Source organism: Crocodylus porosus, unplaced genomic scaffold (assembly GCF_001723895.1).
Source record: "Crocodylus porosus isolate Cpor-Errol unplaced genomic scaffold, CroPor_comp1, whole genome shotgun sequence".
Classification (NCBI taxonomy): Eukaryota; Metazoa; Chordata; order Crocodylia; family Crocodylidae; genus Crocodylus; species Crocodylus porosus.
The window spans coordinates 747242-759172 of NW_017728910.1; the positions used below are offsets into that span (position 1 = coordinate 747242).

Here is an 11931-nt window from a genome sequence, read left to right on the forward strand (position 1 = left end):
GGCTGGGGCTGGGGCTGAGCCAGGCTGGTCCACGGGTGCTGCTGAGGGCTGGCTGGGAGGGACAGCTGGCTTGGGCTGGGCTGCAGGGACAGCTGGCTTGGGCTGTGGCTCAGACAGGGGCCATGGGAGCTATGCAGCTGGATTGCTCACAGCTCCCCATGCCCAGGCCAGGCAGGGCTGTCGGAACCGTGGCCAGCTGGGAAAAGCCTGGCAGGGTCAGGACAGGCTGGGCCATGGGGGCAGGGCCCTTCCCAGCTGGGCCAGTGTGCACAGGCTGGCTGAGCAGTGGTGTGGAACCAAGGCTGCTGCAGCTGCAGGTGGGCACCTTGGCAATCAGACTGGCCACATGAGACATGTTAATCATGCCTGTGGCTGTCTGAACTGGCTCAAAGGTGCTGGCAGGCCCAGAGCCCAGCAGCTGCCTGCCATGGGGGCTTATGTGCCTGCTGCACCCCATGTCTGTCACTGTGCAGTACCCAGCCAGCTGCAGCTGCACCAGAAGCTGTGTACTGGTTGTGGCCAGTGGAGCTGTTCTGCCTCCCTTGCCTCCAGCTGCTGCTGGTGCTGCTACTGCCGGTGCCCCTGCCATACTGCTCTGGGTGGGTGGGAAACTTCATCCTGGTGGCTTGTGTCCAGTGCATGGAGATCCAGCTCCCAGCTGGCTTCCACCCACTCCACCTGCCTGTAGGGGCTGCTCATCACACTGGGCAGGCGGAGTAGATAGAAAGCAGCCGTGAGCTAGAGCCAGAGCTGCATGCACTGGGCACAAGCTGCTGGGCTGAAGCTTCCCACCCACCCATCCAGAGCGGCATGGCAGGGGCAGGGGTGGCAGCAGCAGTGGCAGTGGCAGCTGGAGGCGAGGGAAGCAGAACAGCCCCACCAGCCCCAACCAGTAGAGCTGTGTGAGGCTTTGGGCAGAGCTTCGGATCTGGGAAGCTTTGGACACTTTGCGGTGAAAGCAGCACATCCGAGGCCCAGTGCTCCCCCAAGTGGTTCGGAGCTGCCTCGGGGATCCAGCCATAAGGTATAATGGGGAAACAATAAAATATCTATAACTTTGTTGGTTTTTGTCCTATTTGGATGAAATTTTCATGGCACAAGTTCTGCTTGTCCGCAGCTTGAGGTGCAGTTCCCCCCAAACCCCTGCACCTATCTCCTTGAAAGTTGGCAGGCTTTGTGGTCTCAGTAAGAGATACCACCCCTGCAGTCTTGTCCCCCCTGTGTTGTAACACACAGCCATGACATGAATTGGCTTTCAAGAATTTGGGGTACAGTTCCCCCCAAACCCCTGCACCGATCTTCTTGAAACCTGGCAGGCTTCATGCTCTCAGCAGAGGCTACCAACCATGCAAGTTTAATCCAAATCAGACAAAAAACAACAAAGTTATGGATATTTCATTGATTCCTTATACCCTATGGCTGGATCTCCGAGGTGGCTCCAAAGATTTGGAGCCGCTTCGGCCGGATCGAGGCAGAAACCCGATTCAGAGCTCTGGATCAGATTGCGGCCATCCGAAACAGCCAGATCCAAAGCCGGATTGGATTGCTGCCAACTCGCGCAGGCCTACCAACCAGCACAACTTCTGGTGCAGCTGCAGCCAGCTGGGTGCTGCATAGTGATGGACAGGGGGCATGGCAGCAGTGGTGGCAGCTGTGGGCACGTGAGCCCCCACAGCAGGTGACTGCCATGCTCCAGGCCTGCTGGCACTTCCAAGCCAGCCTGGGCAGCCATGGGCATGATTAACATGTCCTGCGCAGCCAGTCCAGTTGCCAAGGTGCCCACCTGCAGCGGCAACTTTCACACTGCTGCCTCACCAGCCGCCTCTCATGCATGCCAGGCCAGGCTGTCACAGAGCTGCAGCCAGCTAGGCAGGGCCCTGCCCCCATGACCCAGCCTGGGCCAGCCCTGCTGGGCACTTCCTATCCAGCTGTGTCTCCATGACAGCCCCATCTGGCCTGAGCATGGGGAGCTGGGAGCAATCTGGCTCTACAGCTCCTATGGCCCGAGCTCGAGTTGCAGCTGGCTGGGCAGGGCCCTGCCCCCAAGACCTAGCCCAGACTGGCCCCTCTGCACCCACCCTCAGCTGATCCAGCTCAGCTCCCCAGCCTCAGCTACAGATGAGGCAGGCAGATGGTGAGGCCATGCCAACCAGTCAGCTCTGATCATGGACCCGCTCTTGCTCCAGTAGCGGTGAGGGTGAGGTTACCCTGACAGGGGTTGCTCTGTCCCAGCCAGGCAGACTCTGGCTGCGGTCCCCAGGGAGAGAGGGAAGGGAGGGGGGAATAAACCTCCTCCTTGCCCCCTTAGTCTTAGGGGGCCATGCCAGGCCAGCATCTGGCCACACCTCTGCCTCTGCTCCAGCTAGAGACAGCACAGCCTCTCTGGAACAGACAGCACAGCACAGCCTAGGGGTACAAAGCATGCTGGGATGCTGGGGGACTGTGCCTTAGCTTAAACCAGGAAGGGGTTTGGGACAGAAGTTCCATAAACCTGTTTGACTTAAATCAGTTAAGTCTGATACTACATTCAACCAGGTTTATCCTAAACCAGTTTTGGCCATTTTGAAACTGGTTTATGTGGACTGAATTTATGTTCTGTTACAGGTTTAAACCAGTTTCTGATCACTTAAACCAGTTTATGTATAACTTCTGTCCCTAGTCCATGAGATTAAATAGTATTTGCCCTGGGATTGTAGCATAAAGATTGGTGAGCTGGGCGGCAGATATTCAAAAGCACTGGAAAACTGAGTAGAAAACACTTGGGGACTGTGGTGTGATTACCACTAGGTTTCTACCTTGCTTATAACTTTTCCTTTGTTTAAAATTCCTGATTCTGACTCGCCTAACTTGTTGATTTCCACTAGAGGGAGCACTGCTGATGTTCAACTAAGAATACACTTAATAATAAAGACCTTTTTAAACCTTACCTAGATGCCACCATTTTGGATTTTCTCCTTCTAAGATAAAATTCCTGTCCCTCCCTGAGGCATGTAGGTGGGGGTTATCACAATTAAATCATATCTTTAAAAGGCATTGCCAGCTTCTACTATGTTTGAGATGGTAATGATAAAAAGAAAGTTAACACACTAGGGGCTGGATCTTGCAGATATTTACTACCCAGCTCAGTGCAACTTACCACAGCAAGCAGTATGCCCAGTAATAGTGTTTACAGGACTGGGATTGAATTGACTTGCTCCTTTTCTGCTGTTCTTCATTTTTGCTCAGTGCTCAGTTCAGATCATAAAATAGTCTGGTCTTCTTCACATTGTCTTTATGTTCAGCCTAATGCTAATCTTATACAACAAACCCTGCAAAGCCTAATGCTAGTGTATTTGGGTTTCAAACACTACAAAAATGTTTAAATGAGCAACAGACCCCAAATAAACCCAGATTTCACTGAAACTGATACCAGATAGCTGCAATCTGATTATAGTGTCAGGAGACATATAGATGGCACAAAACGAGAGCTGAGTCCCCCAAACATAAAAACCCTCATTGCAAATCCCGAGGGGCTGAACCGTGCCCTTTGGCTTGACTCTGCAAAACCAAAAAAACACCAATAAACCCACTGCTACAAAAATGATATCACTCCCAAATCTGCAGAGCTTTATTTTGTAAATCTTCCCATGCTTGCTCCTTATTTTTGTTCAATTTATGTCTAAACTAATTGACAGTGTCCCAGTGAAAGTTTCTCTGAATGACAAAACACTACGTATTCTGCATAGCTGAATTGGATTGTTGTGGGACTGGGTCCCCTTGGACCACAAGCACTTTTACCAACACACTAATTTAATCTGCTTTAAATGTAGGCCATGAACCAAACTTAGACCTGCCATGAGAGGATGCAATCATTTGAGGAAGTTATGGAGTTGTATTGTCCCAGGGTTGAATCTGGCCTGTAAGTATTGCCAGCATTTCCCAATGCTCAGTCCACAAGCTCTCCCCAGCATTTACACTCCGAATGCCTTGATGGTGGTGTGGTTTTAGACATGGTATCTCTTTTCATGATTAGGCTCTACTTGGATGAAAAGCCCTTGTATCTTTTACATGATATTAGTTTCACATGGTGAGTTTGGAGTACAAGCCACAACATCTCCTGTAGTGTGCACAGGACCCCTTCAGCACTCCATAAGGGCAAGAGCTTGGTTTGGCAAACACTTCCAAAAAATCAAGAGTGGCTTAAGCCTAAAAGCAATGTCCATTGTGTCTACACTACTGCTACCACTACCACCACTTCTACCCTATTTCTCCTACCCCTGCCTGTGGCCTGGGCACAGCTGGAAGCTGTAGAAGAGGCTGGAAGCTGTGCTCATGCTCCAGGAGGGGAGTGGGGAACTGGGAGAAGCAGCGGCGGCATGGGTGCAGCTGCCTGGCCCTTGTATAGGTAGGTACAGGCAAAACTCCCCCCTCCCAAAACTGCTGATACACTGCTGAAGCCACCTGGCCCATGTTAGACCAGAGCTGGGTAGCTCTGGCTTATGGGTTGAAAAGGTTCAGCCTCTGTCTTAGAGACAGTCCAGCAATGAGGGTTCTAATGCAAGGCACAGGAGCTAAATAATGTGATTCAAATAGTGTCCAAACAGTCATACTGGTCCTGGCACACTTGGCATAGTGCAGTGCACCTTTGGGCACAAAGAAGTTTGTTAATACACCAGTCATATTTAGACCACAGCCCACAGCTTTATCTGTTGATATGCTTAAAATCTGCTGAGCATTATGCAAACTAAGTTCCAACTGTACTTGTGTGTGAAAATGTCCAGCCTTCTTATGGCTGCTTCAACCTGATACTGCTGCCTCTCCCCTCTCATTTTGAATGGAATCACAGTGATGTAAAACAGATACAGAATTTATCACCCTGTGGAGGCCAAGGCTTGAATGAAGCACTAGCACTAGCACTAGCACTAGCACTAGCAGTCTCTTGGAACACTTTCTGGAAGGGATGAAACCCCGCATTGGAGCTCTTGGCATAGAGCTCCTAGGAAGTGCTCGGTACCTCCCAAGCAGACACTTAGTGTGAGAAGTACTTGTATTAGACAAAGGTTTGCTTAACTTAGGGGTGGCAGCAGCAGTTGTTGCTCACGTCTACGACCAACACACATAACCAATAGGGCCCCATACCCCAGACTTCAGTGGCGGACCCAGCCCTTCTCACCCCATCCCCAAATTTCTAGACCCTTAGGCCAGATGTTTGACCACCTACCCCACCAGTTTAAAAGTTTATTAATAACCCAGATCAGCAGTGTAACTCTTTTGACTTCAAAATCTGACTGCAGAGGAACAGCTGCGCTTTATTTATAGATATTCCTTTCCAGTGAACATATAGTTAACCAGCTAATCAGCCTGGTATCCCTTTAAATATGAATGTCTGTGTCTCCCTTTCTATTATGTACCTGGATACTTCAGAAGATGCCGTATACAGGACAGGATTTGACAGCAATATTCATATAGGATTTTCCCAGAGACACTGAAACTTTTTGAAGCTACAGAAATGGCCCCAGGGTCTTGCTGGTTTTTTTTTAAAGATGGTGGCTACAAGCAGGACCCACTTAGCCTCTTTCGATAGTTTAAAAGCTTTATTTTCAGTGAGAAAAGCTTATCTGGGCTTCATACAGACTTACTGTTAGCAACTGATAGCAGACTAGTCATGACACCAAGCAATATGTAGGGCATCATTGTCAAAAGACTGGCTAAATCCCAGTTCTTAAACATGCCTTCTCTTTACATTGGTAATGGACAATCTCCAGGGATCTTACCAGCTTAACCTTAACACTAACACTTACATAGCTATACTGAAAAACAGCTACATGAATGAGTTTCAGTTTCAAATATTTAACTAAATAACAGGCATGGCAAATTCAGTAAAACTTCAGTAAAGTTGGGTCTTCTGATACCAAGGCGTTCAAAAGATGACAAGAAAATTTTCAGTGATTAAATAGATTTTATTATCATTTAAATGTGAAATTTGTAACAACTGAGAGAGAATATTCAGTCCTCTTGAAATGTATTTCTTCCTGGTGGGATTTATTTCTAACATTATTTGGAATTTTGAGGTAACAAAGAAAAAACCTTTCTAAAGCTTAACTAAAAATGAACTGATTTAGTTGTTTAATGAATTGATTAACCACCTCTGGATAAAATCTGTCTTGCCTAGGATTTCAGCTGAATATAAATATTCAATGTACCATACATTGCTATCATACATTATTAATATGATAGTGATAAATTATCCTAAAACGTATATAATGGCATCAGGCAGAAGTCTGCTTTACACAAGTGGATCGTAAGTGCTTGTTTTACACAGATGGATCGTAAGTGTCCTGCCCTGATGAGCTTACAGTCTAAAATCCTGCTCTAATAAGACCTCTATTTATGGAGCTCCCAAAGATTTCCAGGGGGATCTCTGCCCAGTGAGAACCTGGAGCAGAGGATCATGAGTTTAACAGACAGAGTGTAACATGATGCACCTCATAGATAGTAAATATTTCCATCTGTTAAGCAACGGTATGCCATGTACCATGGCACTCCACTTGCTAAATATATTGCACGTTGGAAATGACCTGATTATATTACTGTGTGATATTTTGGCTCTGTTTACCTTAATGCTGCAGCTGTGTTGGCCAGAATCACATCAACTCTTTTCAGGCTATCAGGGTTTCCTTTGCTACTGGGGACAGGCATATACATTTTCCTTTATCATTAAGATACATAGGATTACTGTTTTTTCTTTCAGCATGTGGAACAGCCTATTGTTGCTTGCAGAAGCATTTCTGTAGCATGAGGCATCCTCTATTGAAATTGCTATGGTTAGGAATGTTCCACCAGTTGAGTAATCTCACTAGCTGAATAGCCCTAAGTGCTTTATAATAGAGTTTGCAAAGGTTCATAAAGGTCTGCATCAATGTCACTTTATTTACACATTCCTTAGATTTGGCCTCAAGCTCTTTTAGTTCTAATGCTACTAACTAAATATGCTAAAGAGCTGCATCTGTATAAATACCAAGTAGTGAAGTATCAGATTTCCTCCTCTTCTTCACAGTTGTTTGAAGCCAGCAGTTAATAGTATTAGTGGGATCAGATGTCTGGTGTGGCTGGGGAAGAGTGATTATATTATATCTCATTAATTCTGCAACAGTAGCATATACTTTTAAAAACCTTTTCTTCTGTCTTCTGTCTTCTCAGTAGAACAACTGTTAAATGAAATTAGAGATTAATTAAATTTGGAATTTCCATTATGCAGGAAACAAACTTTTCCATATCTGTATTGATCCCAAACAAGAAGAAAAAGTTGAAATTTAAACATTTTTTCCAAAATGAAATTCTGAACAGTTTAGATTCAGAAACATCTGCATGAAACATTTCAGCATTCCTCAGATCAAACATTTCATTTCAGTGTTGGAATTGTCCTGAAAAACTGCACTGGGGATGATGTGGTCTTCCATCAAGCCTGATCCATAGAAAAAAATGGGGGGCTAACACTCCAAATCCTACTGTGCAGTGTGCTGCTGAGAAAATGCAGAATAATTTTTCTGTTGAACTGATTCAGAACAAATGTTTCCTATCAGTTCAATAAAGCAAATGGTCCTGATTTGGGTCAAACGCACCTGAAATTAAATTTTTCATTTAATTTTTCCTCAATGGCAAATAAAGATTTTGAGCTGAATTAAAATTTGCACTTATAACAATTACCTTTTGTTGAAACTACCTTTTCCATCACAAGATCTTTCTGTCACAAAATTCCCTTTTTGTGTCCCAAATTAGACTTTATATGAAATCAAATCAATGCTACTACTTCTAAATTGTAATCCATTCCCAGATAGTTGTGACCTATTATTATTGCCATTTGATTGTGTAATGACCTGTGAGAAAAGAATGGGTGGATCTTACTCTAGGTCCCATGTGAATAGGACAGATGTTTACGTGTCAACAAAATATCATTTCTGGAAAGTAAAGGAACATGTAACTTGGATGGGCAGGACAAAGCCTCACTAGAAGTACAGTTTGGGAAATTTGCATATCAACTATCTATGACATAAATAATTTGTGGGTGTGCAAGGAGACCCTGAGTTCATACACCTTTTTATTGTTTGTTCAGGGGCGTAGGTTGTAGCCATGTTGGTCTAAGGACATAGGCAAACAAGGTTCTTTGGGCAAATCAGATTTGCCCAAAGAATCTTGAATACCTTTTTATGAAAGTTGACCTCTGACTTATGTCCCTGTTCTGATAACCACCTACTTATATGATCTTTGAAAATTTTCTGAGTTTTAGAAAAAATGTAAAATTTTGCAACACTTGTAAAATTAGAAAAAGATTAGAAAAAAATTCTTTAAGAAAAAATAAGAAATATTTAAAACTTGCATCATGGTTCATAAACAGCCCAAACAGCACCCAAAAGCAGTTGGTATAAGATCTTTTAGCAGGTCATTTTTTAGAAGTCATTTAAAAATAGTATTGATGAGACTAATTGTCATTTCTCAGAGTTACATAATTACAGAGAACTTCCACTTTCCCACCTCCCACTAACTCTGGTCAGCTTGTGTAGCTTTTGGTATGGTGGGGCAAATTTTCAGTCTTGGGGGCTAGTTTTTTTTTTTTTTTTTAGCAGTTGAGGTCACCCTGGTGCAGAAGGGCTACTCTAAGTTATACTCCTAATATAGGTTTATTGATGGATCTGTTCTTTTGAAAACATTCCTTAGATTATGATACTTTATTCAACAGACCTCATGGTTGTATACTGTCAGTCAGTGCACCTGCCAAAACAGCACCACTGCACTCACAATGATATGAAAAGGCAATTCACTTTAGGTTGCCAATTTAAATTTTGTTTTGTGTCTTTAAATATGTCTGAACCTCTAACTGAATTAATTTACATGAGCATGATTGTTTGATTCAGCATGAAACAGAAAGCAAGAGAACTTAAATCTAATAGTTCCCTAGTAAACACGGAGCTTTTTAATATATACGGTATTTTAGTGGTAAATGCTTATAATTCCTCTTGTACTTGATGTCCTCAGGTATTCCTCTCTTTCTAGTGTGGTTAGCTTAGATCTTGAATTGGAATGGGCAGCTTGAAGAGATCTAAGACATTATGATAAGCTGAGTCTGAGTTGGTCTACAGCACATTTTATAATAAAACTCGGAGATTTGCTAACAATTCTGCAGTCATCCATCTTCTTGCCTTTCCGCATGCAGTTCTGTTTGCAAGCTAAAGAGACAAGGAGCTGAGGAACAGAATCCATAATGAAATAAGTGCAATAAAGTCCAATACACTTGTAGCCCAGGTAACTCCCCCCCTTCTCCAACTCCCCCCCTTCTCCAATTAAAAAGGACTGTTAGCTGGCAGGTGTGCTCTGGGGGAACTGCAGACTGATCAGTTTCCCTCCGTCCCTATAAAACTAGGCCAGGACAGTCAGGGGACTGAACTATATACAAATTTATTTACATTAACTTATCAAACAAAAAAGAAACATGGATATCAATAAGAACCTAAAGATATAAGATACAAGATATCTAAACAAATAACATAAACAATACCCTCTGGGTAAATGCCATAAAACCTTATACCAGTGCTCCAGATACAGGTAAGTCACAGGTAAGTATCTGATCTGAAACTGATAAACCCCAAAATAAATATAGATAGTTAACAAATAAACTATAGATAAGTATGGGTGAACAATAAATAAGCCACAAATAAATACAAATAAACAACAGATGAAATAATAGCAACAGGGAATCCCAGCAGAGCCCTAGGACTCCACTCATCTACTAATTTACAAACACGAGAGTTCACAAAATGTAAGGCATGGCATCACATGACTTACGGCACAAGAACCCCAAAGATAAACTTAATCCCAAGGGTGCCAGTGCCCTTGGGTGTTTCCCAAACCCTACAAGGAAGCTGGTAACTTTAGGGGGGCTCTCCCAGTGGTACCTCCACTTTCAGGAGCCCTTAACTAACCATGGAGACTCCCCCTCCCATGTGGGAATCCTCTTTTCCCTGCAACTCATGTCTCTCAGGCCTGGAGGGTGGCCCTCGTCCTCTGCACCAAGCTGCTCTCTTGCCTGCAGTGGGCTTCAGTGGGGGCGCTGTCCCCTGGAACAGGGCTCTTCTATGCAGGGCTTCTGGGACCTCTGGCTCAGCCCTATCTGCTGGCTTAGTAGCCCAAGCACTGTCTGGCTCCCTGGACGCAACCTTTTGCTATGGGTTGGAGGCCTGGGCTGCTTCGTGCAGCACCAGGATCAGTCTGCTCCCGGACCCTCCGTGCAGCGCCTCCTGCACTGAGCTCCGAGCCTCTTTTTAGGGGTTGAGGACCTGAGCCCTAAATGCAGATTTTGAAAGACTGGAGTCTCACTTAGCTGGGATTTTCTCAGCTGGCCTGTCTGAATCCATGCATAAGCCGAACTAAATGTTACAAAGGTATGAACGAAAATTAAGTTTACAAATCAAATGTAAACTACAGTTTTATGAGAGAAAACAACTATGCAATTGATTTGAGGCAAGTGTAATGAAATGGGATCTTTAACTAGCCAAATATTAACATGGTTTATTTAGAAAGTCTGTTTTCATCTTCAGCCTTTCACAAGTGCAGAGGCTGCTCTGATGTGCTGGAATTCCAGCGTGTTGGAGCAGACTCAATCAAATCTGCTGGAGCATGGCAATTACTGCACTCCAGCAGCCTCCTGCACCTTGTGTATCCGTGTCCCTGCACTTAAAAATGGCAGTAGGAGGCTTGAACTAAAGCTTGTTGAATGACCTTTAGTTCAAGCACCCCTACCACCATTTTTAAGGTCAGGAATGCTGATACATGAGATGCAGCGGCGCTTTGAGCCACTCTAATTAAAGCGCTGCCGTACTCACCCCTGGAGCACATGTAAAAGTGCCTATTGATGCAACTGAGGTGCATAGGCAATTATTACACTCTGGCTTCTTTGTACTAGTAGACATCTATCTGTCTTGTGAGACAACAGAATTATGCCAAGTGAGACATCAGCTCGCTGGATGTAATCCTCATTTGAAAATACAGTGAAGCTGGAGTGACCATTTAAAATGTCCCATTTAACCTCTGCCTGTCAAAATTCACAGTTGCCATTTATACATACATAGTGAGGTGACTGGTAGTGCTGTGTCACTGTTTTCTACCCAAGATTAAGAAGCTAGGGTGTGATCCTCCACCAGAGTGCTGTGTGATCCTTTTATGGCTCACCAAGCACTATGAAAAAATACCACTGTTACCTGGGCAAACAGTTGCACATGATTCAAAAGATAAACACACATTTTTCAAATAAGAATCCATAATTTTACAAACACCATGCCCTGTTGTGGTCTTTCTGAGTTCTTTGCAACAGGAGAATTGCTCTATTATTTTTCTCTAGTGAAGAAACAAGTGAAAGCTAACAGCTGGCATTTTCTGAGGGGTACCCTCAGTCTAAAAAGTCTGAGAACCACTGTGCTGGGGGAACTACACTAGGGGACTTCAATTCCAAACAAATGTTTAATAACAATCCATCAACCTGGAGGACATGATTATCTATATACATAGCTAATATTTTATCAGGGTTCTGACGGTTTTTGTAGTACAAGATAGAGAGGACCAGCAGAGGGCTCCCAAACTGTATTAAGGGCAACTACTTAATTACTATACACTACCCATGGTACCTGGGGGCATACATCACTCCCTAAGAAGTGCTAGTCATTTCATGCTGCTGGGCCTAGCATGATGCATTTGGAGTGCACAGCAGCCATTAACTATCCATTTCTACTCTCAAAATTATATTGATATCATTGATGACGGGGATGGCCAAGCTGCAGCATGACTGCCACAAGTGGCACAGGCAGCTTTGGTGGACTCTTTAGCCTGGAAAAGCGCAGGCTCAGGGGTGATCTGATGGCCACCTATAAGTTTATCAGGGGTGACCACCAGGATCTGGGGGAA

The 11931-nt window shown here is 44.5% G+C and overlaps 1 long non-coding RNA gene across 3 annotated transcripts in view; it reads left to right on the forward strand.

Annotated features, from left to right (window-relative positions):
- The window catches only part of LOC109308335, a 111876-nt gene that overhangs the window by 48023 nt on the left and 51922 nt on the right, over positions 1-11931 (forward strand). For 2 of the 3 annotated variants that reach the window (XR_002100581.1, XR_002100580.1), the window contains exon 3: positions 10328-10415. The exons of the other annotated variant lie outside the window; for it this stretch is intronic. This is a non-coding gene — a long non-coding RNA (uncharacterized LOC109308335). The remainder of the gene's footprint in view (positions 1-10327; positions 10416-11931) is intronic. 3 annotated transcript variants of the gene reach the window in all.